General features: G+C 45.8%; 1 protein-coding gene across 2 annotated transcripts in view; it reads right to left on the reverse strand.

Moving 5' to 3' along the window:
• The window catches only part of BCL2L13 (BCL2 like 13), a 65308-nt gene extending 55978 nt beyond the window's left edge, over window positions 1-9330 (reverse strand). Inside the window, exon 1 of one of the 2 annotated variants that reach the window (XM_022577140.3) lies at window positions 9126-9330. The gene's annotated coding sequence lies outside the window, so the exon portion shown is untranslated. The remainder of the gene's footprint in view (window positions 1-9125) is intronic. The other variant, XM_022577139.3, reaches the window with a different exon arrangement.
• Between the last annotated feature and the right edge of the window lie 3097 nt (window positions 9331-12427).

The raw sequence follows: 12427 nt of genomic DNA on the forward strand, positions 1-12427 counted from the left end.
GAGGGCTTCCCTCGTGGCACAGTGGTTAAGAATCTGCCTGCCAATGCAGGGGACACGGGTTCGAGCCCTGGTCTGGGAAGATCCCACATGCTGCAGAGCACCTAAGCCCGTGCGCCACAACTACTGAGCATGCGCTCTAGAGTCTGCGAGCCACAACTACTGAGCCCATGTGCTGCAACTACTGAAGCCTGCACACCTAGAGCACGTGCTCCACAACAAGAGAAGCCACTGCAATGAGAAGCCCGCACATTGCAACGAAGAATAGGCCCCGCTCGCTGCAACTAGAGAAAGCCCGCACACAGCAACAAAGACCCAACACAGCCAAAAATAAATAAATAAAATAAATAAATTTTTTTTAAAAAAGTGGAAATCAGGAAAGGCTTTATAAGGTAAAATCTGAGCAGATCTTGGAACGTGAGTGATTAGTCACCAACTGAACCAGCTGGGGAATGGGACGACGTGAACTTTAGATGTCAAGTAGACCCGGAAAAGGCACAGAAATGTTCTGGAACAGCAGGGAACAACACAAAAATTACCCACTTGACATGGCAAAGCCCTATGATACAAGGAGGATGGGGCTCAGCAGTAGTCAGCATGTGGCCTGCCTCGTATGCTACAGGATGCTTGGCAGCTCGGGTTTTATCCTGTAAGCTGGAAAATTATTTTAACCATGTCCATTAACGAACCCCCAGAACTGTATGCAAATTCTGTGTGCATGAGCATTTTTTCTGGAGGGAAAAAAAACACTCAGTTTCTTTCGGTAGCCTCTCAGATTAGATCATGATGCAAAAAAACGCTAGGAACTCTGTAGAACACCAGTAGGAATCACTGAAGGGTTTTGAGCAAGAGAAGCACATGAACAGATTATATTCTAGAAAAATCATCCTGGAGGCAGTGTGGAAGCCAGAACGGAGACTGGAGGCAAGGACACAAGTTAGGGTAATACTGGAAAAACCTGAACAGGAGCGTATGAAGGCACGACCCAGAGCAGGAACACAGGGAAGGAGAAGGGGACACAGGGAAAACTTGCAGAGTTCGAAGATCTGTGAACCAACTCAACGGCAGTCACCAGGCAGCTGTACCGAACGTGGCGCTGCTCCTACTGCCCAAGTCACACAGTACAGCAAGAGCTGCTTGGGGGAGAGGATGACAAGTTCACTTGGGGGCGTACTGAGCTGTAGAATGCCCACAGCCGGCAAGGTGGAAATGAACAAAACGCTAGACATACAGGCCTTCAACTCAGAACGAGGTCTGCACTGGAGACAGAAAGCTGTGGCCTGCGCAGAGGCGGGTCTACAGCATCACCTACGGAGAGTGGACGGAGAGCAGCGACGTCCAAGGGGAGGAAGCGCCAAAGTTTCCAGGAGGTGGGAGAAGGGGTGGCTGGGTTTGAAAAAGCATATTCATGCTTGGAAAAGCAAACATTACCTACTGTTTTCAGATTATAAGGTATAGAAAATAAATCTGAGTAAACTTTCAATCTTCTTTGTATCACTGACTCTCAGTGAGAGGATGGGAGGGAAGAATCACATACCCCCCGCCCCAACCCCGAGCACCACCAGAAGAGGAGCCAGAGATTTTTATTTATCAAAGGGAAAAAGGGTTTTTAAAAAACATGTTGAGAAACACTGGTTTAATCTGAAAAAGAAACCCAATTAGAATTCACGGCAAAACTACCATTTCAGGGCTAGCCAAAAAGATGAGAAGCTGGCAGAGGAGCCCGCTAAGGTCTGCAGTGGACAGGCAGAAAGGCATAAAGGGGACAGGAGGGTGTGCTCAGAGTCGGGGGAGGTGCTTCGGGAAGAAGGCAGTACAAACAACACACCAAAAAAAATGCAACGTCAAGATGATGTCCCCGACAGGATGGGCTAATCTGACTGGCAGGGCAACGGCAGAGGCCAGGGACGTGATGAGCCAATGGAGGACTTCCCTGGTGATGCAGTGGTTAAGAATCCGCCTGCCAATGCAGGGGACACGGGTTCGAGCCTGGTCTGGGAAGATCCCCCGTGCACCACAACTACTGAGCCCGAGTTCTAGAGCCCACAAGCCACAACTACTGAGCCCATGTGCCACAACTACTGAGCCCAAGCGCCTAGAGCCCGTGCTCCACAACAAGAGAAGCCACCTCAATGAGAAGCCCACGCACGGAAACAAAGAGTAGCCCTCGCTCGCCACAACTAGAGAAAGCCCGTGTGCAGCAACGAAGACCCAATGCAGCCAAAAAATAAAATATAAATTAATTAAAAATAAAAAAGAAGAAATGAGCAGAAAAGAAAAAAAAGAGTGAATGGAAAGTGAATCAGTAGAGGAAATGGGTTTTAGTCTATTCTTTCATGGTTTGAAGGGAAGACGAGAATGGAGGCTGGGGAGAGAGACAAAGGGTCTGAGAGTTCATTAATTTTGTTTTGTTTTATATACAATGAAAGAGACTTAAGCACGTTTACATTCAGTGGAGGAGCCAATGAGATATAAATAGAGAGCAAGGAATAAATGATTAAGTTCCAAAAGAGAGGAGAAAAGAGCAAATCAGTAACAAAATTTAACATATAAAAAGTCTCAGAATTTTTTGGTAACAGGAAAAAAGAAGTACTCATCTTCTGAATAATGCTTTATATTTTAAATATATTTTAAATATGTTTTATATTTTAAAAAATTGATGTTCTAGAATTTGTTATAATCAAATTTCCTGTATTTATCCATGCACCCCAATGTTGGCTGCGTACTATTTACAGTAGCCAAGACATGGAAACAACCTAAATGTCCACTGATAGATGAATGGATAAAGAAGATGTGGTGGCAATAATGCCATCTGCAGCAATATGGATGGACCTAGAGATTATCATACTAAGCGAAATAAGTCAGACAGAGAAAGACAAATACCGTATATCACTTACACGTGGAATCAAAAACAGGACACAAATGAACCCATCTATGACTCATAAACATAGAAAACAGACTTGTGGTTGCCAAGGGTGAGGGGGGTGGGGGAGGGATGGATTGGGAGCTTGGGGTTAGGAGATGCACACTATAATATCAAGGATGGATAAACAACAAGGTCCTACTGTAGAGCACAGGGAACTACATACAATTTCCTGTGATAAACCATAATGGAAAAGAATATGAAAAAGAATGTATATGTGTGTGTGTATATATACATATATATACGTATAGCGATCACTTTGCTGTACAGCAGAAATTAACACAACATTGGGAATTCCTTGGCCGTCCAGTGGTTAGGACTCGGCGCTTTCACTGCCGTGGCCCAGGTTCAATCCCTGGGTTGGGGAATTAAGATCCCACAAGCCTCGCAGCCAAAAAAAAAAAAGAAAGAGAAAGAAATTTACATAACATGTGAATCAACTATATTTCAATAAAACAAAATTTTTAAAAAATTTCTTGTATTTATCAAAAATCCGTATCTCTTAAGATACTTTTAGTTACACACCAACCCAGATGCTACAGACAAAGCACAGTTTACTAAGTATCCATACTGGATTTTTAACCTAGTGCTCTTCAAATTTTCTTACAAATCCCTATTGACTAACCATAAATACCATCTTTTTTTCCTTAAATTTTATTTATTTATTTATTTTTGGCCGTGTTGGGTCTTCATTGCTACACACTGGCTTTCTCTAGTTGCGGCGAGCGGGGGCTACTCTTCATTGCAGTGGCTTCTCTTGTTGCGGAGCACAGGCTTCAGTAGTTGTGGCACGTGGGCTTAGCTGCTCCTTGGCATGTGGGATCTTCCCAGACCAGGGCTCGAACCCGTGTCCCCTGCACTGGCAGGCGGATTGTTAACCACTGAGCCACCAGGGAAGCCCCATAAATGCCATTTTAATCATGGATTTCATAATTCTCCACTATAAAGTCCTCAGCTCTAGTACACATGTTACTATCCATACGTCCACACAGTTGGTGACTGCTTCCATGACACTCAACCATTCTCAATGACTCACACTAATGGAGAAGCTGACCATACATACTTCCATCATTTAAGTTTAGTGCATGGTCTTTAGGCTTCAAATTTGTCTCTGACGTTCCAGTCATAAACAAACCAGACCCGCAGGATATAACATCCTTCTAACTCCTCTAACTTCACCTGAGCTGCCAGTTTATAGCAGCGAAGCAGCTCGTTCAGGCCTGTGTTTAGGTGATGGGGCAGGCAGACCTCAGAAACACTACTATGTGTCTACAACACAGGGAATATAGCCAGTATTTTATAATAGCTATAAATGAACTAAAACCTTTAAAAACTGTGAATCACTATGCTGTACAACTGTAACATACAACATTGTACATCAACTATACTTCAATTAAAAATAAATAAACAGAAAGAAATGCTATCACAGGTCTCGTGCGTTTGTATTAAATTACAATTTCTCAAAGGCACTGAAAATATGCCAAGTGTGAACTCTGCAGCACTGCTGCAGGGTATTCTGGGGAGAGAGGGCATCACTCCCTCTGCATACTCGGTGGCGACTAATCTGCATACTGCACAAAGAGCTCGTGCACTTCTGTAAGGTATCGTAAATAAATCACCTCTGCACGAGACCTCTATTTCTGAAGCACTTTTCCACGTGTTGTCACAGTAATCCTCCACACCAGAAGGAAAAGGTAACAGTCTCAACTTTATTGATGGAGAAACAAGAATAGACAATTTATTTGCCCAAAATCGTAACAGCTAGTTAACAGTGCAACCACTTGGTTGAGTACATCCTCTTCCGTTCCGAACTCTTAGGCCTTAACTGTATTCATTCAATACACATCTCCTGCAAGCCAGGCAACGTGCTGGGTGAGAGGAACACAGAGGTGGAAACACTAACACTAATGATAACAGGAAAAAATGGTAGAAAAACAAGGCAATTTCCCAAATATCAGACACCCACAATACCAAAAGAAGCAAATCTGTCAATTTTCAGAACGGGACGGGGGGCACAAAGGAAAAAGACAGGTTAAAGGAAAAGTAAATACGATCTGAGACCACCACCCAGAGCTTTCCTGGAAGCAGGGGGCCAGGCTCAGGCCCACCCCACTACTTACTCACCAACCAGAGGACATTTCATGCCTAAGACAGCTCAAGCTTCCTTTTAAATGATGAAAAAGACATAGCTACTTTTACTCTTTAAATTTTATCTAGAACCCTATAGAATTCAAATTAGGTATAAGTGTTCTTGGTATCAAGAAGTGATTAAATACAAGAGTGATCTTCAATATAAAAGCTCCTGCTTTTTACACAATTCTAACAACCTACTGAACACAGTTGTGTTGCCCAGCTGTTTCTTTCTCTGCCTTACACCTTTAATTTGCTCTTCTCTCAAGTTACAGGTAGCTGTCAGCCAGATGGACAGCCTGAGGAAGCTTAGGGTAACTTAATCCTGTGTTTATACATACATTTGGTGGCATCTCCAAAACATCCATGATCCTTCAGTAACAAATGTAATATCCACAATCTTACAATAAATCGTCTTTGTTTAAAACCAGATTTCTATTATGAGTACCAGTGCAAATCCCAGGATGTTAATAGATAGTACTGTGGGAATTAGGCACATTTTATGAATGGTAACCAGAAGGTATACAGCAACTATTAAATTCTACTTTAAATTCTTATGAAAAGCAAATTTGCAGCAACATGAGTTTTTTGTAGTTGTTTCCCAACCTTGTCTGATCATAATCATCTTGGAGGCTATTAAAAACAAATTTCTAGGGCTTCCCTGGTGGCGCAGTGGTTGAGAGTCCGCCTGCCGATGCAGGGGACACGGGTTCGTGCCCCGGTCAGGGAGGATCCCACATGCCGCGGAGCGGCTGGGCCCGTGAGCCATGGCCGCTGAGCCTGCACGTCCGGAGCCTGTGCTCTGCAACGGGAGAGGCCACGGCAGTGAGAGGCCCGCATACCGCAAAAAAAAAAGAAAAAAAAAAAAAAAAATTTCTAGCACCCACATCAGAAATACTAGCTTAGAATATCATACCTATATTCTATTTCTTAACCCCACAGAACCACAGCAGAAAAATATTACAATCTAACATGATGTAATTAAATTATTTCAGGACGCTTTGTATTTAGACTATCTCCTCCCACTAAAATAAAATTGTAATAAGATTGTTAAATACTGCAATAATGTGGAGTTGAGTAGATATACAATCCCAGTTTACAAAGAGAAAAGTGAAAATCCACAGATAATTCAGTCACAAATGAAAACTCTGGAGTTTTAAGCACGGACAAGTTTCTGATTCCCCGATCCCCGTCTCCAGACCCACACTGGTGGTTTTAGCAAAGAATTTTTAAGCTCCACAAAGTAGCATGAAGTCCAATGACTTTATTTCTTCAATCTGTACTTTATTAGGTATCATACAATTCTAGGACTTTCTGCAAAAGAAAAGTTACATAATCCTAATTAAAATTGTGAAACTGCAAAAATTTCACTGGGCCCAACTGAGAAATGCAACTAAGCATTTGAAAACTCAGCAGACACTAACTATTTCAGTGTCCACTGTCCCTTTCCAAGGGGAACGTGCCTAACTGCAGACGCCAGTTCAATCCTGTGCTAAGGGCCATCCAAAAATGTTTCACTCAGCAGCTGGCACTCCAACATAATGTACGTAAAGAGGAGTGCCCCACTCTCACTCTCCCCACAAACACATGGTCAGGCTTCCCATATATGTGTAGACAACGTGCCTAAAAGGGAGACATGAAAGTCAATTTCTCTGCTCCACTCCTAAGTATGTGCCACAGAGAAATGAAAACACATTGTCCATGCAAAAACGTTCACGCGAATAGTCACAGCAGCATTACGTATAACAGCCAAATAGTGGAAGTAACTGCCCGTCAACTGATGAATTGTAAAAATGTAGTCTATTCACACAATGCAATATTATGTGGCCATAAAAAGGCAAGAAATGCCAATACCTGCTACAACATGGAAGTAAATTCTGTTCATATGAAATATCCAGAACTGGGGGATCTACAGAGAAGCTAAACAGTGGCTGCCTAGGTGGGGGAGTGTGGGAATAAAGAATGACTGCTGATGAGTACAAGGTTTCTTTCGGGAATGAAAACTGCAGTGATAGGTGCACACTCTGTGACTACACATATGAACAGCTTAATGGTATCTCAATAAAACACTACTAAAAAAAAAAATCAGCAACTCTGAAAATAGCCCCCTTCCTTCAACCCTGTTAACATATATTAATTAAGAACTCTTGGGCTTCCCTGGTGGCGCAGTGCTTAAGAATCGCCTGCCAATGCAGGGGACACGGGTTCGAGCCCTGGTCCAGGAAGATCCCACATGCTGCGGAGCAACTAAGCCCATGAGCCACAACTACTGAGCCTGCACTCTAGAGCCCACGAGCCACAACTACTGAGCCCGCGTGCCTAGAGCCCGTGCTCCGCAGCAAGAGGAGCCACCGCAATGAGAAGCCCGCGCACCCCAACAAAGAGTAGCCCCTGCTCGCCGCAACTAGAGAAAGCCCGCATGCAGCAACGAAGACCCAACACAGCCATAAATTAATTAATTAAAAAAAAAAAAACTCTTGGGGGACTTCCCTGGTGTCGCAGTGGTTAAGACTCTGTGCTCCCATTGCAGGGCGCCGGGTTCCATCCCTGGTCGGGGAACTAGATCCCGCATGCATGCTGCAACTAAGAAGTCCACGTGCCGCAACTAAGACTTGGCACACCTTAAACAGACAAATAAATAAATAGGTTTAAAAAAAAGAACTCTTGGGAATTCCCTGGCGGTCCAGTGGTTAAGACTGTGCTTCCATGGCAGGGGGCGGGGGTTCCATTCCTGGTCCGGGAACAAAGATCCCGCATGCTGCGCAGAGCGGCCAAAAAAAAAAAAAGAACTCTTGGTGACCACTTATTTGGAATAAGATATGCATCAAAATCAAGTTTGAAAAAACTATGATTAAAAAGCAGGATGGTGGTACTGTGATTGGTTAAAACTGCTGTTTTGTATGTCTAAAATGTTTTAAAAGAGAAACATGTTCTTAAAACAATACTTATTGTTGCAAATCACTTGTCCTAAAAGCTGAGCAAGATGTGTAGTAAATATTGACTAACTGACGGGCTAACGAGCACCTTTTCTCTACAAAACGGCTTGGACTCAACCGTCTGTATCCCTCAACCGAACTCAATTACTGGGGTACGGTCCTCCGTAAGAAAATCCATCCTTTGGAAAAAAAAAAAAATACTGAGAATGGTACTTGACCAATCAGAGTAAAAGAATTTTCAAAGTCCCTAACGGCCTATTATCAAACGAAGAATATTCCATAGTGGTTTAAAGATTTTCAATTTACAGTGTACATTTATTTATCCCGCGATGTACGTGAGGTATAAGCAGTTCACCACCTACACGAACACTTGCTTAATTTTCTGGGAGACTGAAGAAAAGAAGGTACTAGAAGGGTGTGGCAACTCATCCAAGGTCACACAAGTCAGGGCAGAGACCAGCATTCTGGTTTACACCAAACCTCCCGGGGAAATCGCACTGACAGTTTCGCTGGAGGACTTGCTTGTTTTGCCCCACGTCGCAAAGAAACAGAGGAGAGGGAAGACCGTCAGTTTCGTTAAGAACTTGTACAGAAACCGGGCGCTGGCTGCGCGGTTACCGCGCGCTCGTGCGGGCATCGGGCCGAATCCGCAGGGCGGCGGCCAGGGCCCAAGACCGCGGGCCCGAGGCCCCGGCTCCCAGCGGGGAAGCCCCATCTCGGGAAGTCCCGGCACGAAGGAGAGACACTCGGGGTCGGCCTGGGATGGTGGGAGAAAGACCAAAGGAAGAAACGACCTAGCGCGAACCGTGCCGCCTCTAAGGGTGGCAAAAACGAACACGTGAAATAATAGCAACAGCAATGACAGCGGCGTCGGAGCCGCCGGGAGGGGCACCGGGAACCTTGGGGAGAAACCGCGGCGCGGCCGGCTGGCGGGGACCCAGGCCGCGAGCCCCGCGCACGCACCCCTCGCCCGAGGCCCACGCCCGCCGACCCGCGCCCGGACACATCTGAGGGGCAGCGGAACGGCCTCGCGCCCTCAGCCTCTCACTGCCCCCCCCCTCCCGCGTCGGCCTCGGGACGCCTCGGGCGAAGCTGGGAAAGGGCCCGGCGCGGCCTGCCCGCGTCCCCGCTCCCCTCACCTGGTCCAGGCCCGTGTCCCCGAAGAGGTGAAAACGCGGCGGCGGCTCCGCACAGGATCCCACGGCGGCGGTGGCGGTGGCGGTGGCGGTGGCGGCGGCAGCTCCGACCCGCGGTCCTAATCTACCGCCGCCGCCATGTTGGCGGGTGAGGTCACCCGGCGTGCTTCCGTCAGCGCCGGCGTCGGGGCGGGGAGCCGGGCGCGCCGCCAGGGCGGATCCGCCTTCCCAAGAGGAAGCCCGGACCACGGAGTCCCGGAGGCCTCTTTGCGCAGGTGTGAGCCGGAAGAGCCGCTCTCTCCCGGCCTGCTCTCCTCCATGGGGAGCAGCTCTATGGTTCCGGGCGGCGGCGGCCGTGGACCGCTGGGAGAGAGGCGGACTCGGACGGGCCAACCGTCGTGGGTGCGGAGGCTGGCGACGCTCGCCGGAGGAGCTGCAGACGAGCCGGCTTGACCGAGCGTGGAATCCCGGGAGCTGCGGCGCCGCAGCGCCGGGTGGGGGGCTGGGCCTTGAGGGTACGGAGCGGGCGGGGGGGCGGGGGCGCCGTAGCGCAGCGAGGAAGGAACGCATCTGCAGCTGCCATTGGGAGGCGGGGCGGCGTCTCCACCGCGCCCTTGGGGAGCCACTGTGTCCGGGCGCCTGACATAGCCGGGCGGAGGAAAAGGCCGATGGGCAGTGCCTGCTAGTGGGGGTCAAGGGTTCTTTCTGGGGTGACGAAGATGTTCTCCGGGTGATTGTGCTGGTGGTTGCGCAGCTTTGTGAATACACTCACTTGAAGCCATTTAATTATACTCCGTTGTACAGTTCAAAAAGGTGAATATCTCAATACAGCCGTGAAAAAAGAAGTGATAAAAACCTGAACTGATAATGAGGGTGGGTGGCGGAATCCGAAAGAAGGTTGGAGCTCCGAGGCTTTGGGCCCGAGTGACTGAGAACTCGGGTGGTGCTGTTCATAGTGAAATCGGACAGATTTGTCAAGAAGAGACTTAAGTGAGCTAAGAAAACTATCAATAGTTCCCTAATAGTACCTATTAACCAGGCCATATTAAATCTCCCCGATTCTCCAAGTAATGGCTCTTATAGTTTTTTTTAACATCTTTATTGGAGTATAATTGCTTCACGATGGTGTGTTAGTTTCTGCTGTATAACAAAGTGAATCAGCTATACGTATACATATATCCCCGTATCCCCTCCCTCTTGTCTCCCCCCTCCCACCCTCCCTATCCCTCCCCATCCCTCCCCTCTAGGTGGTCACAAAACACCGAGCTGATCTCCCAGTGCTGTGAAGCTGCTTCCCACTAGCTGTTTTACATTTGGTAGTGTATATATGTCAATGTTACTCTCTCACGTCGTCCCAGCTTACCCTTCCCCCTCCCCGTGTCCTCAAGTCCATTCTCTACGTCTGCGTCTTTGTTCCCGTCCTGCCCCTGGGTTCATCAGAACCTTTTTTTTTTTTTAGATTCCATATAGTTTTTGATTTAAACCAGGATCATGCATTGCATTTGGTTGTTAAATCTTTTAACAGTCTTCTAGTCTTAATTTTTAAAAAGTTGACTTTTTGAATTATACAACGGAAATTAGCAATAAAAGAGAAGCTGACCGTTGTTACATGTGACCATATGGATTAATCTCAAAAGCGTTGAGTCAAAGAAGCCAGACATAAAAATGTACCTACTGTGTGGTTTATATGAATTTCAGGAACAGGCAGAATTAATCAATGGTTATAGAAATCAGCACTGTCGACTGGGAATGTGGGATTGACTAGAAAAGAGCTTTCTCTCTAGTGTGATGGAATTAGTCTATTGTGGTGATCACACAGGTGTCGGAACTCATCTAATTGTACTTTGTAGGTCTATGCAGTTCATTGTATGTAAATTCCAAAGACAAAGTCATACGGAATAATTCTGTGTAGTTAGGTTGCCAATTTGATATATGGTTAAGTAAATTTCAGATTGCTTTCAGTTTTAGGGTTTGCTTTTTCCCCCTTTTTTAATTTTTTGAATACATACCACAAGGATAGCATATGGGCCAATGGAACAGAATAGAAAGTTCAGAATGGTCCACTGATTTTCAACAGAGACAATTCAATGAGGAAAGAGATAGTCTCTTCAGCAGATGGTGTAAAATATATAATGCTTTTACAAAACTTAATCACAAGCAGTTCATGGGTTTTGGGTTTGTTTTTTTTCCTGACGGATCGTATGAGTGACACAGAGACCTACACTGCACCCTAATGTGATAATAAAATCTAAAATTCCACTCATTCTCATTCATCAGTTATTGAATGCCTACTATGTATGTACCGGGCAGTATGCTGGATGCCGGCAAAAACCATGACGTCCCTGTTGTGAAGCTGACATTTTCGTTAGAAAACCAGATAAGAACATAGAAATGAAACGAAAAAAAACAAAGTAGTTTAAAATTGTGGCATGTCCTGAAGTAAACAAACAAGGGACAAGAGTAGAAGATTAAGGTGACAGGGTGTTGATGCAAACCTCTCTCCAAGGAGGGGATATTTTAAGTTGAGACCTAAAGACAGAAGAACAACCCAAGGGGCAAGTGCAGGAAAAGATCTCAGGCAAAAAGCTCGAGAACAAACCAGTAAAGCCTGGAGCTGGTGAGAAAGGGAGGAGTGATGAGGTCAATGGGCAGGGCCAGCTCCTCCAGAGCACACAGGAGCCACCAGGGGTTACAAATTAGGGAGTGATTAGAGACCAGCTAGGTTTTAAATTACTTTCTGCTGTGCGGAAAACTGTTTGGAAAAGGCTAAAAAGTGCAAAGCACGTAAGTTAGACTTCCACTGCTTTCTGCCACCATTTGTCTTTTCTTTTAAAAATTAATTCCTCAACATTCAAAGACATGATTTTCATCTACCTCCAGTTTCTGCACTCCCCAGCAGACAAACTGAAGCCTTACCTTATCTATTCTAGTGACTCAGTTTCCAGATAAACCACAGACTGAGGCCTTAGCTTGGGAGCAGGTAAATCAAGGAGCACGCAAACCTTAAGTGACTAACCTGAAAGGAATTTATAGGTCGGCAGTTTTGGTAAAGCCATAGTCAATAGGCTTATCTGGGAGTGGGATTTTTGGAATTTGTCTGAAAAGCTGTTTTAGTAAAACTTCTTCACAAGACCTAAGCTAGTATAGGAGGAAATTGGATTTGGAAAACTACTAACTAGTTAATCTTTGCATGGGCTCATAATAACTTTTTCAGTTGTGCTTCACTCTGAAGCTTACCACGTTCTTACCAGACAGCACCTGGCCTGTTCCTCGGTGAGTCAGCAGAATACTGCAGAAAGTAAGAG

The sequence above is a fragment of the Delphinapterus leucas genome, chromosome 11, assembly GCF_059928025.1.
Source record: "Delphinapterus leucas isolate spDelLeu-1000000601 "Yukka" chromosome 11, BTC_Dleu_Yukka2, whole genome shotgun sequence".
Lineage (NCBI taxonomy): Eukaryota > Metazoa > Chordata > Mammalia > Artiodactyla > Monodontidae > Delphinapterus > Delphinapterus leucas.